At 33.6% G+C, this 15,766-nt stretch overlaps 1 long non-coding RNA gene across 2 annotated transcripts; it reads left to right on the top strand.

Annotated features, from left to right (window-relative positions):
• Nucleotides 1-436: 436 nt before the first annotated feature.
• On the top strand, nt 437-1,822 carry LOC108980402. 2 transcript variants are annotated; one of them, XR_004801674.1, is made up of 4 exons: nt 437-535; nt 620-852; nt 1,161-1,295; nt 1,507-1,822. It is a non-coding gene; the product is annotated as an uncharacterized LOC108980402 (long non-coding RNA). The 2 variants fall into 2 exon arrangements; XR_004801673.1 differs by having other exon boundaries at nt 437-852.
• Nucleotides 1,823-15,766: the final 13,944 nt, after the last annotated feature.

The raw sequence follows: 15,766 nt of genomic DNA, 5'->3' as shown, positions 1-15,766 counted from the left end.
AATAATCAAAACTAACAAAACCCATTAGTGTTTGAAGTACACAGAGTCATTAATAGCAGAAATTAAGAAACTAATTAATCACAATCCAAATGAAGAAAGATGCAATTGCGTAGCATCTTCCAAGACCAGGAGAGTCGAGTCGGTGGGAGATCGAGAGTGATGCATGTGTTGCCAAAAGGCTTAACCGAACTAGCCAGGCAAGGCTAGACAACCTTTTAATTTCTATGCAAGCATCCAAACCACCTATGCCATTTTAAGGTTGTTAAGTGTTATTATTCAGTGCTAAAGCTCACATGTATGATAACAGCAAAAGGACATATGATTTAATGGCAAGGAACAAAAGAGTCGCTATCAAACAGCAATTATATATATTTCCCAAAGCCTTTTTCTCTTTCCCTTTTGGTATAGAGATTTATTAAGGCTGTTTATTGTTTCAGCCCAAGCACTTCCTTTCATTAAATCTAGTATTGATTAGCAATTTCTCTCATATTAGTTAGACTGTTTATAGTTTCTTATGTTTAATGAAAACAAACAGGTATGGCATAGAGCAGGAGTACACCTTGATGAAAAAGTTTGTAAAATGCCACATTTGACATATCTCTTGTTTGTCAATTTGCAGTCTCTACTTGTATCATATCTATGCTGTAACTTTGATTTAATCTCCAGTGTTTTTTGGATTCCTCTGTTCCCAAAATTCTGTTGGGATTAGAAATTGTGGCCTCTTCTTGGTCATCCTGGACATTTCATGTATCACCTCACTTGTTAGCAGAAGCAACAGAGCTGAGCCAGGTTCTTTAGGGTGGGGTTGCATTTACTTTAAACTACATGATTACTGGGCTGTGGTGAAACAAGGTAAGCCTATGCTCCTCTACAAACCATTTCTTGTTGCTGCCTTCAGTGTGGTGCTTTTAGCATGTAATTTGATTGTCCAAGAAACTGCATTCACAGCAAAGTAGCCAGTCACAGCCGCCCTTCGTTATTCGCCTGTGTTTTTTAGGAATTTTCATGAAGTAGGAACAGCATGCTGTTGAAACCATATTTGATCTGAATTTGAGTTGTCCTGGTTCTAATTCACTACCACATGCTCCTTTTCTCTATTCATACAAGTCTCCTTGCTGTTTATACATGGTGTAAGTAGAAGTCTTTTTGTTTGATTACAGGGACCATACTACTGTGGTGTTGGTGCTGCAAGGCTAGGCCTTTGGCCATGCTATTTTGGATGTGCTCATTACAAAGCCTATCTATATGCTGGCATCAACATCAGTGGCACCAATGGAGAAGTAATGTCTGGCCAAGTAAAAATACTTTCTGGTTTTGTTTTCGTTTTTAACTAATTGCTGCTGTTTTGGTCTAATCCAATCTATTGGCTTCCATTGAATGTTATGTTTTGAGTTTAGGTTTCCAATATTGAGTTTAGATTGTTTCTGAGTCTCTCTTTGTGGGGATTATTTTGCATTCTTATAATTGTTTTTGTGTATAAACTTTATTGGAGCATTGTATTTCCAGGGTGACTGGAATGGGGGATGGTGCTCACGCTAGCAAGAGGTATCATGTGAATGTGATCCATTAGTAGGGATTTTTCATAACATTTTCCCAAGTATAGTATGGCTTGAAGGTAATTCCTTATAGTTGTGCAAAATTCCCTCCGTAGTTTTGTACTTTTTTTATGTTAGGGAACCTCTCCAAGGCAGGACTCTTTGAACCCATCCCTGCAGAGTAAACCTCGGTCCCGTGTACCACACCCTTAGAAGTTTCTCTATACGAAACTGGTTAAATCGTTGGCTTTTCACAGGGGGTGTGGCCCCAAAGGATTGTTTGCACCCATAAAGTGTTGAACTTTAGACCTTGAAGGGAGTGATACCCCAAGACCAAGGCCTTCACCACTTGGGCTAACCCCTTGGGATTAGTTTTGTACCTAGTTATGGCATCTCCTCTTGTTTGGCTTCTGGTGAATTCAGCAGCAAGTCCATGAGAAGTGATGGAGGGTACGAAGCTACCAAAAAAAGGCCATTGAAAAGCTAGTGTTGAGGCACAAGGAACACATTGCAGCTTATGGGTAAGGAAATGAGCACCATCTCACTGGAAAGGACAAGACAGCAGACATGAACAACTTCATTTGGGTAAGGATTTCTAATCCGTATGTATCTAATGGAACAATTAGAAGATGAGCAGGAGGAGGGGCATATTATGTTATGATTTGTGATTCATGACCTCTATTCAGAAAATTCTTCTGAAGTAACAAGAAAGTTAGGAATAATGAGTAAAAGAAGATAGGGGAGAGGAGAGAAACAAAAAGATTAGCCGGTTTGAATTGAGAGATGAGTTGAGATCACTACTATTCACAAATTTTTAACTCACAAATCTCACTACTATTCACAAACCATCTCAACCCATCTCATCTCTCAATCCAAATGGGGCCGAATATTGAGTGAGGAAAGACAGGAGAGGAGACAGTTTGGAAAGATTTCAGTGCCATGGAAACAGCTTCTAATAGATTTTAAAAAGCTGGTATCTTTCGGGACAGTTTCCATAATTTAATTCCATGCTCAATCCATTTCATCTGGTTAATTCACAGGGAGTAGCAAGCAATGGAGCCACCATTAGAGTTGGTAGAGAGAGAGAGACAGAGACAGAGAAAGCTGGCAAAGATTATTTTGAGGACAGGAGGACCAGCTTCTAACATGGATCCGAATGTGGTCACCTCCATGATAGCTGAGACCACCATCTTCTGGCATCCATGAGAAGATTATTCAACCATTCCCCTACTGTCGATCATTATACTTTTACCCATTCCTTCCATTGCTATCTTACCTAGTTTCAGCATTTATTTAGCCGTGCCCCCCTTTCAAAGTGCACTATCACTTGAGATATGACTTTCAAGATGACTGAATCTTTTAGGAACAAAACATCAAAATGACTGAATTTTTTAGTTTTTGTTCTTAAAAAAAAAAAAACTGATAAATTGCACTTTTATCCAATTTTGGACGTTAAGATGAATGAAAAATAAGTGAAAATAGGTTACGTGACATAATCCTGACCCTCGGATCTTAAACAAATGGAACACATAGCAACTTTTTGATAGTTTAAAGGGTGCAATCCATCAGTATTGATAGTTTTGTATGCAAATGTAAAGCGCCTATCAATTAAAGGTTGAAGAAGATATTTTCCCATACGAAATGAAGGTGGAAAGGGTAGATTTGTGTTCTGCAGTTTGATCATGCTGAGAGTATCTAAGAAAGAAAAAACATCAAAGTTAAAATTTGTAGTAAATGGGTTCCATCACACATACAGACAAATGCCAGGTGATCAAGCAGATCCTCCTCTCTTTTGATGAAATACTATTTCTCTTTTACTCTTCTGTCTACCAAACTAGAATATAAAAATATAGGTAATCATAAAACCAATCTTTTAAGATACATGCTATAATTACTGCTTGAAATATTGGAAGAAAAGTATATATGATCAAATGGTATATTAAAAAAAAAAAAAAAAAGAACAAGAAGAAGAGAGAGAGAGAGGAAATTTTAACCTTTTGTAATCATCCTCATCTACCATCAACAATATGGGATATTTAAAAGAGGAGTAACGAGGTATAAGTTTTAAATAGATAAGTTTCATATAAGTCATTTATAAAATAGTGGATCTCACTAATAAAAAATAGTTTTTTATACTTTTTTAAGGTGGAAACCATTTTTTTACAATAACTTGTATGAACTTTGTCTATTTGAGCTTATACAAATCAATTCTCATATTTTAAAGTCCACTTGTTCACACACTCACACATCACTGATGTGAAAGAATAGGAATTTTTTTTTTTTTTTTATAATTATAATGAATTTTACAATAAGTGACCCACTTGTAGTAACAAAAGAATGTTTTAGATTCCGTTCTAGTGATCATTCCGGTTTAAATACTAGAACGATATATTTTGGTATCGGTGTATTTCGATGTACCATTTCGGAATTAATTATATAATATATATAAATATTTATATGTATACATAAACAAGCAACTAATAGAATAAATACATATATATATATATGTATGTGTGTGTCATGTATATGTGTATATATATGGAAAAATTGAAGATTTATAAAATGGATATAAACTTGAGTTGAAACATAAACACAAAGAAAAAAAAAAAAAGAATGGAGAAATTACTAAAAATTAAGATATAAAAAAATAAGGGTACATATTTAAAGTTATAAAAAAATTAAAATTATATAAATACATTTTATATTTTAGAATTAATTAAATACCACCTATATTTAAAATTTACAAAAATGTCATTCAAGCATAAGAAAATTATAAAAACAGTTCGAAACAGAATAGAGACCGAAATGCCAATTCCGGCCGAAATTTGACAGGATTGGACTGAAATTTGGAACGAAATGAAACGAGCAGGTATATTGTACCGAATACTACACCGGAACAGAAAATTCTGACCGGAACGAAACGGACTTTAAAACTATGTAATACAAAACTCTTTTTAGAATGCCCCAATTATTTTTCTATTTTTTTCTTAACAGTTTAATTTATGCATTCCGAGATTAGAAACCTAAACTCCCTTTTCTTCTTAGTAATATTAAAACCTGCTGATTTAGCCATGTTCCTTGCCAAAAAAAAAAATGAAATAATTAGAGAAAATATCAGAGATTTTGGCATAGTGAATACTTCCATGTATGATGTTCCATCCCTCATGATCTGTGCACATACAGACGAATAAAATATGGCACCAAAAAAAAAAACTGACTCAAAATATCAAAACTGAGAAAATTGTCGGAAATAAATTACTAGGACTGGGAAAATCATCAGATTCATCCTCAAGACCAGTAAATCTGTATTAGAATACTACCATAACATATATCGAGAAAAATCATGTACAAAGGAAAACAGACCCAAGACTAGTACGCAAAACAGAGGAGCAAAACAGAGGAACCCTCTGTTTTCAGAGATGGCAAAATAGGCAACCATCTTCAATCCAGCACCAACGTTCAATCCCCCTAAGAGTCTTCAGCCAAAACTGGTCGGTTAGCAAGAGATTCCCAAGGGTGATCGGGAGATCTGCCGCGTGATTTCCCGGAGCGCCGGTCTCATCTCGGGCTGCCCAGGAGACCAGTCTATGATTTTCTCGGATTCTTGCTTAATCTTTCTCACTTGGCTATGAACTGGAAAACCCATGTGCTGGATCCAACCTCCCTCTTCACTCGTCATGTTATTGTAGCTGCTGTTGCTGTTCTTCATGTTCTCCATCTCCTCGGGCTTCTTCTCTCTGTATTTCTATCTTTACCTATCTCCCTAACTCTGTATCTGCAACTGCAAGAGCTAATAAGAACTGCTGAGAACTACGTGTATGTGTGCGTATATATATATAGATTAGAGAGAGAGAGAGAGAGGGAGAGAGAAATTTCAGCATGAAGACAGACGTAGGAGGGCAGGAAAGTGAAGTTTGGTTAGAAAGATCAAACCTTTGGATGTGTTTGAAACTTTGAAACAACTGTTTTTGGACGGTGTTGAAATATTAGATTTGATGCTGTGTTATGCCACTATATCAGAGATCATGTGTATGATGTTCCAAGACCCTTGCTTGCCGTCCGATATGGTTGTGATCATCTCATTGATGTGGCTCTCCACCTAAGATTCGAGTTCTGCTACTTACAAGTATGGCTACTTTTGTGAAATGAGATGATCTAAGATAATCTGTAAATAATAATAAAAAAATAATGATAAAATATTAAATATGCACTCTATTACCCAAACACAGCCTAACATGCTTGTTATGAAATCTATTAGATTTTTCATCATCAGAATTTTAACATTGTGGGACCCACTATGCGATATGTTAAGCATATCGAAAATAGATTTTCAAATAGATTTTTTCTTTGAAAAATTCTATGCATCAGCCACTATTCACTTTCACACCGCACGCCTATAGTTTTTTTTTTTTTCATAGGGCATGTGAGTGTTTTTCGTAAGGTGTGAGATAGTAAATAATGACTGATGAGAAGAATTTTTTTTTTTTTCTTCATCACCATATTGTTAAATGTCCTTTGAATATCTCTTTGCTTTGAAGCCAAGTAGAGTGGCATTGGCATACCAATCTGTCTTTGGATTTCATGATCTTTGCTGATGATGGGAGGATTGTCTTTATGATAACTGGTGTATTAGGTATCTTAGAACTACCCATTAATTTTTCAGTGTGAACACTGAAATGAACACGTTTTTTTAGGTCAAATTTTGTAAATATTCAATTAGTATGGTACGTTCCCAAGAAGTTTACCAAGCAACGACACTTTTGCCCAAATATTCCATCATTTGACCCGTTCTAAATTGGTCATGGGTTTCAATTTAAGTATATTAAGATCAATGTATTCTCGGACTACATTTGAAAGTGATATTATATTCTTAAAATTGCTTATATATTTCAAGATTTTGTAATATAAAATGAGATTGATTCAACTGGTTTCGACACATTCTAACGTAAAAAGAACGTTCAATTTTCTTTTAAAAATTGTCTCACGAAAAGAATCTTTCACGAAAATAGTTTCGAAAAGAAATGAGTCTTGTAAAATAAATTTATTTTTCTTATTTTCAAATTCATAAATTCTTTTTTTTTTTAATTTTAAGATAAAATCAAAATGATAATCCTAAGATTTTATTTTATTTTATTAGATGGGTAATTGGCCGGTGGCCCAACCAAGTCAAGCCCCTTTACCGTATGTAGAGCATTCAAACATAGAGAGTCAAAAGTAATTTGTTACAATCCACATTGCTTGTGTGGGTTAACAGAAATTTCAATAAAAAATATTTTATTTACGTATTTTCATTCCATTTAGGTATTGAGTCGTTGACATCGATAAAATTTCAATATGAATTATAAACCCTAGATAGTTAATTTTAGTGACATCTTTTAGTCCACACATGGAACACGATCCACATCTTAGAAATTCAAAAATTACTATCTTTCAAATTATATCACACGGAATAATTTAAATTTATTAGTATGATAATTTATTTTTAATTTCATAATTTATTGTGCCGAAAAATTATATATGAGTTATTGTATTCTTAACCTGTGTAGAGCACACCATCTATATTACTTAAATGGTAAGATTTTATTTGTAAGATTCAAATTTTAAAATTAATATTCCTAATCAAATTATATTGTGTAAGCACTTACTAGTTGTGCTCTACACACCGATTTGAGAATAATTTTTTTCAAAATTCAATAGTGAATTACTCGAGGAAATATATATATATATATATATATATGTATGTAGAAATAATATTGGCATCAGCCATTGTTTGGGATCATCCAAAACACACCATAGTAAAATGACAAAAACACTCTCACAACAAAACCCACTTCCCTCTCATTTCACTCATTTCATTTTGAAATGTTTACTTCCTCTCTCTCCTCCCCCCCATCCCCACCACCCGAATCCAAAATACTATCGGGCAGGCTATGAGAGAGAGCTGATGAGAGAAAGAGAGCTGATGGATGAGAGATGGAGAGCGAAAGAGAGGTGGAGGGCTTGGCTAGCTCGGAGAGGAGTCACAGTGGTCAAGGGAGGTGCTCGGTGGGGCAAGAACCGACACACGGCGGCAATAAGGCCGTCGGTGGCCCCGAGCTCGTGTGAACCCCATTTTATGAGTAGTTTTTGTGTGTGCGACGGAGAGGGAGAGGGAGGTTCGTGGTGGCTGACTCTGCGAGAGGTAGTCGCCGATGTGAGGTGGTGGAGGTGCGGTGGCCTGGGTGGCCGCGTACAGCGACGCAAGTGGAAAGAAATGGGTGAAACCCATTTCAGTTGAACTACTGTAGGAGAGAGAGAGAGAGAGATGTGCGTGGAGGAGATCAATGGTGGTTGGCTTGGTCGCCGGTGGTGGCGGTGAGGCTAGGCGGTGCACAGCAGCCCCGGACTAGGCTGAAGGAGAATCGGGTGGAGAGAGAGAGAGAGAGAGAGAGAGAGAGAGAGAGGAAAGAGCATGTTGTTTTGCAATAAATAAATATATATATATATATATATATATATACAGACACATTATGTGTACTATGAATCAACTATGAACCGTGACTGATCCGTATCACTACTCATGTATGCATGCATACTTTTTTTTTCTTTTTGGTATGAAACTTAAAAAGAAACAAAAATATTAAAAAATACTAGGAAGAGTCAAAGTCGATGGGAAAGGTACATCACAACAATCCAGAAGGAGGAAAGATCCTTTGCCGAGTAAAACAAGCGGAGGAAAGACTCCACAAGCTTTGAAAAAACATTCAATTTGTAGTGACATAATTAGTTTATTACTTTGGGTAATGGTCACAATCTCACAAGAAAACAAAGACAATGACAATTTCAAATCGTCGAATTTATCTTTGTAATTACGTATAAGAGACAATTAGAAGAATTTATCTTTGTTAATTCTCAATTAACATTAGAAGCTCTTATATTACAAGATTATATGGACAATTAACAATTGAATAGAACCTACAATTTATAACTACATGCTACCTTGAATTTGCAAGATAATTTGAAACAAGAAAACTTTGAGCTTCCATTTGCATTTTTTTTACATTATTTTTTAAATATTTAAGAGGTAGGCCAGAAGTTTAGAACCAAGATTGCATTTAAATATAGGTGGCATATTATTTTATTTAACCAATAAAATATAAATTTTGGTATGTTGGATATCATTCAAGTGATTTTGGAAAAGGCACAAAAGAAGTGACGTTGGAAAAATACTAATAATAATATAAGAAGATTAGCTAAAATGAAAAGATGATATGGACTGATCACCCGGGTTCCAATCAGAGTATTCGGGTATATCTGGCCTAGAACGTGGATTTCAAATCTGGGCTGGAACTCGAGCTGGGTTAGCCTAGGTTATGACTCGAGCCGGAACTCAAATAAAACCGAAATTTTAAAACCTAAAAATTTGGATTCCAGGTTGTACCCAAGTTTTTTGTTTGTTTATAAAAGCCTAAATATTATTAAATATTTTTCAAGAAAAAAATAATGTTGAAAAGCATTATTATTATTTTTTTTTTTATCTAAAAGCCTATATTTTATTACAAATTTCTTCAAGAAAAAATGTCGTTGAAAAGCTTAATTTTTTTTATGTATAAAAACCTATATTTTATTAAAGTGTTTTCAAGAAGTCATGTTGAAAACCATAATATTAATGCATTGAACATTGTCTATAATAATAAAAATATATTAAAGTAAAAAACTAAATTTTATGTCAAAAATAAATAAAACTGGAAACAACTAGTTACCTTTTTTAACTATATGCATGTAAAACAAAAAACAAAATCAATATTCTTTTTTTACTTAAGGCTGAAGGTTTTTTATATAAACCCAAGTACTAGGTTTTAAATTCGGAATCCGGGTTTCATACCGAGCCCGAACCAGATAGGTCCAAGTTTTGAAATGTGAGTTTCGACCGTAACTGGAACTCAATTATCCAAACATTGGCAAATCATACCCTTTTAGATTGGCATTATGATGGATTTTCAATGCGCTCTAACATGATGATGAATTTGCCAATCATGTGAATGATATTGATGGTTCTCCATGGAGTATATATACACACTAGGAGTCTCATTTCATATAATAATTTAAGATATTGATCCGTCAATTTGTTTTATTTTTAAATGTCTTGTGCAATATTTTAGGTTGTATCCTTGATCTCATGATTTTGACAATGATCCAAGAAAGTTTGGATGAACTTAAATTTTTCTCCTTACATCACAATGGAGTAAACGTATTGTTGAAGGCAACAATAAATGAAAGCAACCTTTTTCTTGCTTCCAACAGAATTCATGAATGGGAAGCAATAATTCCACAAAAGCTGTGACCCCACAAACTCTAACGACCTGATCTGTAGGTTTGTACACATTAGAAACATACTCATATTAGCATTAACCAATTCAACAATCCTCAGCCAAGTTTGGATGCTCTTTGATCTTTCCCACCAATATTCATTCTCAAAGTAATTTCTAGTATATATGGGAGCTTTCTCGAGGTGGAATCTTCTAGTTCTTCCTATTTAAACCGAAACCGATTGAAGAATCGTAACCATAAAATACGACCCTGATCAAGTATGATTACTTGACCAAATCCCTAAAAAATCCTTTAGCGGACTATGTAAACTCTGTTTAAATATTAAAATGAGCTGAGTTCTTTATAAATAGTAATGAATTAAAATGGTGGAGTGAGTTTTATGGAGTCCACCTAATATGAGTTTAGATGTGTTTAGATATTAAGATGAGTTTAGATGTATTTATGAGAAGTTGAAAAATGTTGTAGGTCCCGCATGTAAAGAGGTGTTGAATTGAAAAATATTTAGATGAGTTTAGATGTGTTTAAATGTTAAGATGAGTTTAGATGTATTTATGGGAAGTTAAAAAATGTCGTGTGCCCCATGTATAAAGAGGTTTTGAGTTGGGATGAGTTTAGTGATTTGAGAGTTTGATATTTAGATGTTAGACTCAGCTTAAAATTAGACGAAACTGAGTTGATCTCAGTTCAGTCCAAATTTCAAACAGGGTCTATTGATCAACAACGACACACTTCCCCTCCTCCCTTCCCATGTCCACTGGCACTCCTATCCAAAGCGAAGAGAAGGCAAAAATGTACTGCCAAAGTAGCTTGAGATGTCTTCTATTGCTACATAGAAACTTTATTCATGTCAAGTCATGTCATCTATTCTTACGTTAAATGTACATAAATTTGGTAATTTATATTTGAAGTAATTTAAAATGTTATATCAATAAATATCATGCAATTTAGAATATAAAAAAGTTTGAGATACTTTCGCTTGTTAATTCGTATATAATTCTATCTTATTTTCTCTACATTTAATTTAATTATTATAATTAGTAATAGAAGAATGCTACGTTTAAATTATTTCACAATAAGTTTCACAAAGCCCGGATTGCGAGGCTAATTATAGTAATAATAAGGGCATATAACTTGTGGGTTTTTAAATAAAAATGTGATCTTCTGTTGTTGTGGCCATAGCTTACAAACCAACAATAATATGACACCACAAGCTACAAATAATTAGATCTAGACTGCCAAAAACCATATATATATATATATAAACTAACAATATATTTATATAATTTTATAATTTTATAATTCACATGCAAACGGCCAAAACTAGAACTTGAATTCATGATAAATAAAAAGACAAATATTTTAGTTACAAATAGATACTGTAAAAGTAAACTCACAAATTGACATTATTAATTATAAATGTGGTCTATACATTAGATTGTAAAGTTATTTTTATTGTAAAGTAGATCTAACGTATTATATAGAGTCATATCAGTTTGTAAATTTATTTTTATAAGATCGATTTATTTATATCTGTAGCACTTGTATGAACAAAGTACACCAAATGTATTATGTCGGCTCCAAACAAACTCAACTTGTTATAAAGCTCATCGTCAGCTAACTTTGTCCAAGTTTTTTATGCATCTTTTTAGCCTTATTTGTTTGTGTCCGAGTCTTTTTATTTAAATCCAACTGCCTAGCTATGGCCATTCAATGGACTCTCCTGTTTGAGGACTTTCTATCAGTACTATAACTTTTTATATTTTTTATTTTTTGGTTGCAATTTTGGGGCCGAAATAATGGGGCATTACATTGGGCCAAATTTAGGTTGTTATCACTTCTTAACTGGTTTTCTTTTCTTGGGAGGGCTTATGGGTGGCTCATTTATTTTATTTTATTTTTTAATATTTATGCTGACAGTGCGTTGTATTTTTTTAAAAAAAAAAATTGAATTATTTATAAATACGATGCATGTTTAATTTTGATTGATTATGACGTAGCAATTATGTATCACGCGAGTATTTTTTATTATTAAATAAATTAGAAAAGTACCTTTTAATTCGATCTCAAGAAATTAGTGAGTTTATATAATGCTCAAATGCACAAAAATATTTAGGTTTTGTTTGGTTACACAGTTTAAATAAGATGAGATATTTTATTAAAAGATGAATAAAATATTATTATAATATAAATTTTGTTTTGAGATTTAAAAAAGTTAAATTGTTTATTATATTTTGTCTGAAAGTTTGTAAAAATTATAATAATTATATGAGATGAGAGATAGTTTGATTTTGTATAATACCAACCTTTAGTACTTGGGCAAAAGCATGGTACCAATATTGGGCATTGATTTTTTTGTATAATCGAAAATTAGAATAAGATGATGAAGATTAGAGATCGATAATCTCGTTATCATAATAACGAGATTAATCTTTTTAATAAAAATTTCCTCAAAGTGTCTAGACAAGTTTGCGAGGAGCTGTCAAAGCAAGATCAATGGAGGAATTTATAGCTCCCAAATTGACTTAATTATCTAGGAGTATTGATTATTAAGTAGTAATTATCTAGGAGTATATATATGTTAGTGAAAATTAATATTTATACAAGTAATTTTAATTACATGGTATGTTGTGATAATATAAGAATATCATGTCATTCGTGCTTTAAATAGTACCTAATTATTATTTTCCATCTAGGAGCACGCCGGTATTCTTAAATCGTACACATATTATATGACAATCAACAAAATAATTAACAACGTAAACATGATATTTAACAACAACTCGTCAACAATTATTACAACATCTTAAAAAAATGTCATATTTTATCTCATGATCTATGCTATAAGTGTACATATATATATATATATATATATATATATTTTATGTCAAGAAACCTCTCCAAGGCAGGGCTCTTCAGACCCACTTCTGCAAAATAAACTCCAGTCCTGTATACCGCACCATCAAAATTTTACCTACACGAAACTAATTAAATCGTTGATTTTTTATCATGAAGTGTAGTCCCAAAAGATTGTTTACACCCATAAAATGTTGAACATTAGACCTTTAAGGAAGTGATACTCCAAAATCAAGACTTTCACCACTTGGACCAATCCCTTGGGATTACTATAAGTACATATATACTAGAAGTTCACTTCTACATGATCACGACTAGGTGATTTAAATGATAACAAACCTCTTTTTGGTTTTCTACATGAATATTAGTTCCACAGTGTCTAGTCTACTCATGTATGACCTCCTCCTATGTGATCTTTATCCCATATCAAATTCAATAGAAAATCTTGGTATCTAAGTTATCTCAATGTGGGTACTCTGGATATGCTGATTACAAGGGAAGTAATTGTTAAGATATAAATATAAATAATTAAATCTCTCTCTTCTTAAGGTGAACCACTTAGCTCTCATGTCCAACCCAAGATTAAAGGTACGAGTTTATAAACATCTCACAAATAAGAAAATCAAAACCTAGCATATGATGCATGTGCAATATAATATATATATATATATATTTAAATATATATCAAGAATGACATCAGGGAATTTATCAGTAAATTCGATAGCCCTTTGGATAGGCCTGATTTTGCCTTCAGAGATGTCATAACCAAGGAATCTAATCTTGGTTTGAAACAATTTAATTTTTGTTGCCGAAACAACAAGACCATTGAATCTAATGACGTCAAGAAACGTTTGTAAATGTTTCCAATGTTCATCAATAGATTTGGAAAAAATAAGGACATCATCGATGTAGACGATGGTGAAAGTAGGGATAGGTTTTGTTCTTCGTTTATAATTGATAACTAGACGAGGGTTATCAATTATAAAGTAATGGTGATGGATTTGTTCTTGAAGAAACTTCAGAAGAATCTTCTCATGAAGAATCCTCTGAAGACAAGGATATTGATCTTATTGAAAAGAATTTTCAAAACCTGGAAATTGCCAGATTTTCTTCAAAAGGACCCAAGCCAATGAGTCTGACAAAGAATTGGTACTCCAGGCCCACACCTCCTGATTTACAGTTTGAAGAAAAAGTTTTCCAAAACCAATCTTCTTACTCTGCTGACAAGGTTTACGAATGGAATATTGATGGATTCTCTGAACAAGAAATCATCAATACCATGAGTAAAATGTCAATGGTTGCCAATGCTTATATTATATATATTTAAATATATATATATATATATATAATACAAGAATGGAACAATATTTCTGACCAACTTATTATTGTGAAAAACACACATCAACGATGGCAAACAAATAAAGAGCAACGATCAAGCAATTACACAACACACATTTTACGTGATTCGGCGACATGCATACATTAACAGAGCTGTAGAAGTTTTATTGATTCAGAGGAGATTCTCACACAATCTCAACTGACTCCCTCTAAGACTTTTTCTCTCTCACAATATGAACCCATACTTTGTCTTCTTCTTTTTTTTGTTTCATTATGAAAATTGCTGACAATCGTGTACAAGAAGTCAAAATATTACATATTTATAGAAAACAGTACTGGAAACTCTAATTGGCAAAAAATATCATTCACTCGAGCGGCATGTCGAGTGCGCCTTGAGCGAACAACCAATGAACATTGGCTCAAGTAGTGTGTCAAGCGCAGTTCAAACGAACACTAGAGTTTGTGTCTTGCTCGAGCCCACTGTCGCATGATACTCGAGCGAACTCACGCGTTAAGCTTCCATCAAACGCCAAGTTGAGTGAACTCACGGGTTGTGCCTTTTCTACTCACGAACTAGGCTCCACACGCAACAAAACACTTATAAAAATCCAAATATTAATTACTCCACATGACAAACCAACATATAAATTTCTTTCACAAACAAGAATTGAAACTATTAAATATAAGTACTCCAAAAATATCCCCAATAAATATTTCATCTCATAAATATATGATCGGTTAAATTCTATCTCATAAAATCATCACATGAATTATATGATCTCATAAATATCATCACATAGATTTATCATTAATTAGAACTGGAACGGCATGCTAGTAGCAGTTCTTCTAATGCCTTCTGATTTCTGATCATTTTCAAGGCCAGTACCCATCCTGGCCAACTGGTCATTTGGTCAAGACCCCACACATGCGCGCAGTACTACTGATGCATACATGAATATGTTTGAGTTTTATTAATAATAAATTAAGAAAAATTTTATACATAAATCTCACACTCTATATAATATTTAAAAGTATGTGAATTTATTATTTTACTCTCATATTTCATGAAATATGAAATATAAAATATGAGGATAAAAGAGTAAAATCACATATTTTTTAAGTGATATGCAGAGTGTGAGACTTATGTGTAGCATAACTCATAAATTAAACATGACCCAGAATATATATCGATATTGCTCAAAATTGAAAACAAAAAGACTGCATGCATGCGCTAATCGATCAGAAACTCACAATTAATCTTCCTCGATTGCTAACGACATGAGCGCTAGCTGCAGGGCTTTCAATAATTCCCAGTGTAAGGGGATTAATTTTCCCCTTCTGTCCCAGCAGGCTTGAGATTGGCAACTAAAGGAACAAGAACCAAAGGCTCAACCCTGAACAAGTAGAGTCTTCAACCCGGCCCATGGGTAGGCTCCTCTGGACGCAACCTGTGTGAGGGAACATGCTGCAAGGGATGAGAGTCACCGACCTAGAGACCCTTCGAATAGTATCCAGCTCTTAAGTGATTGTTCGTGTAATGAACGTAAAGTATGAGAGATCCTCGATCCTCTGACAGGAGGGGCATCGACGGACCACCAAGGAAGCTAGCGGGATGGAGAAATCAAAATATCATGCCGCATTAATGGCATCACTACTCAAACTACATGTCATATTAATGATGTCGTTGCAGAACTACGTTGTATTAAAAGACTGACAAAATAAACAGTACG

This window comes from Juglans regia, chromosome 6, assembly GCF_001411555.2.
Source record: "Juglans regia cultivar Chandler chromosome 6, Walnut 2.0, whole genome shotgun sequence".
Classification (NCBI taxonomy): Eukaryota; Viridiplantae; Streptophyta; class Magnoliopsida; order Fagales; family Juglandaceae; genus Juglans; species Juglans regia.
This window is presented reverse-complemented; position numbering and strand designations above follow the sequence as displayed.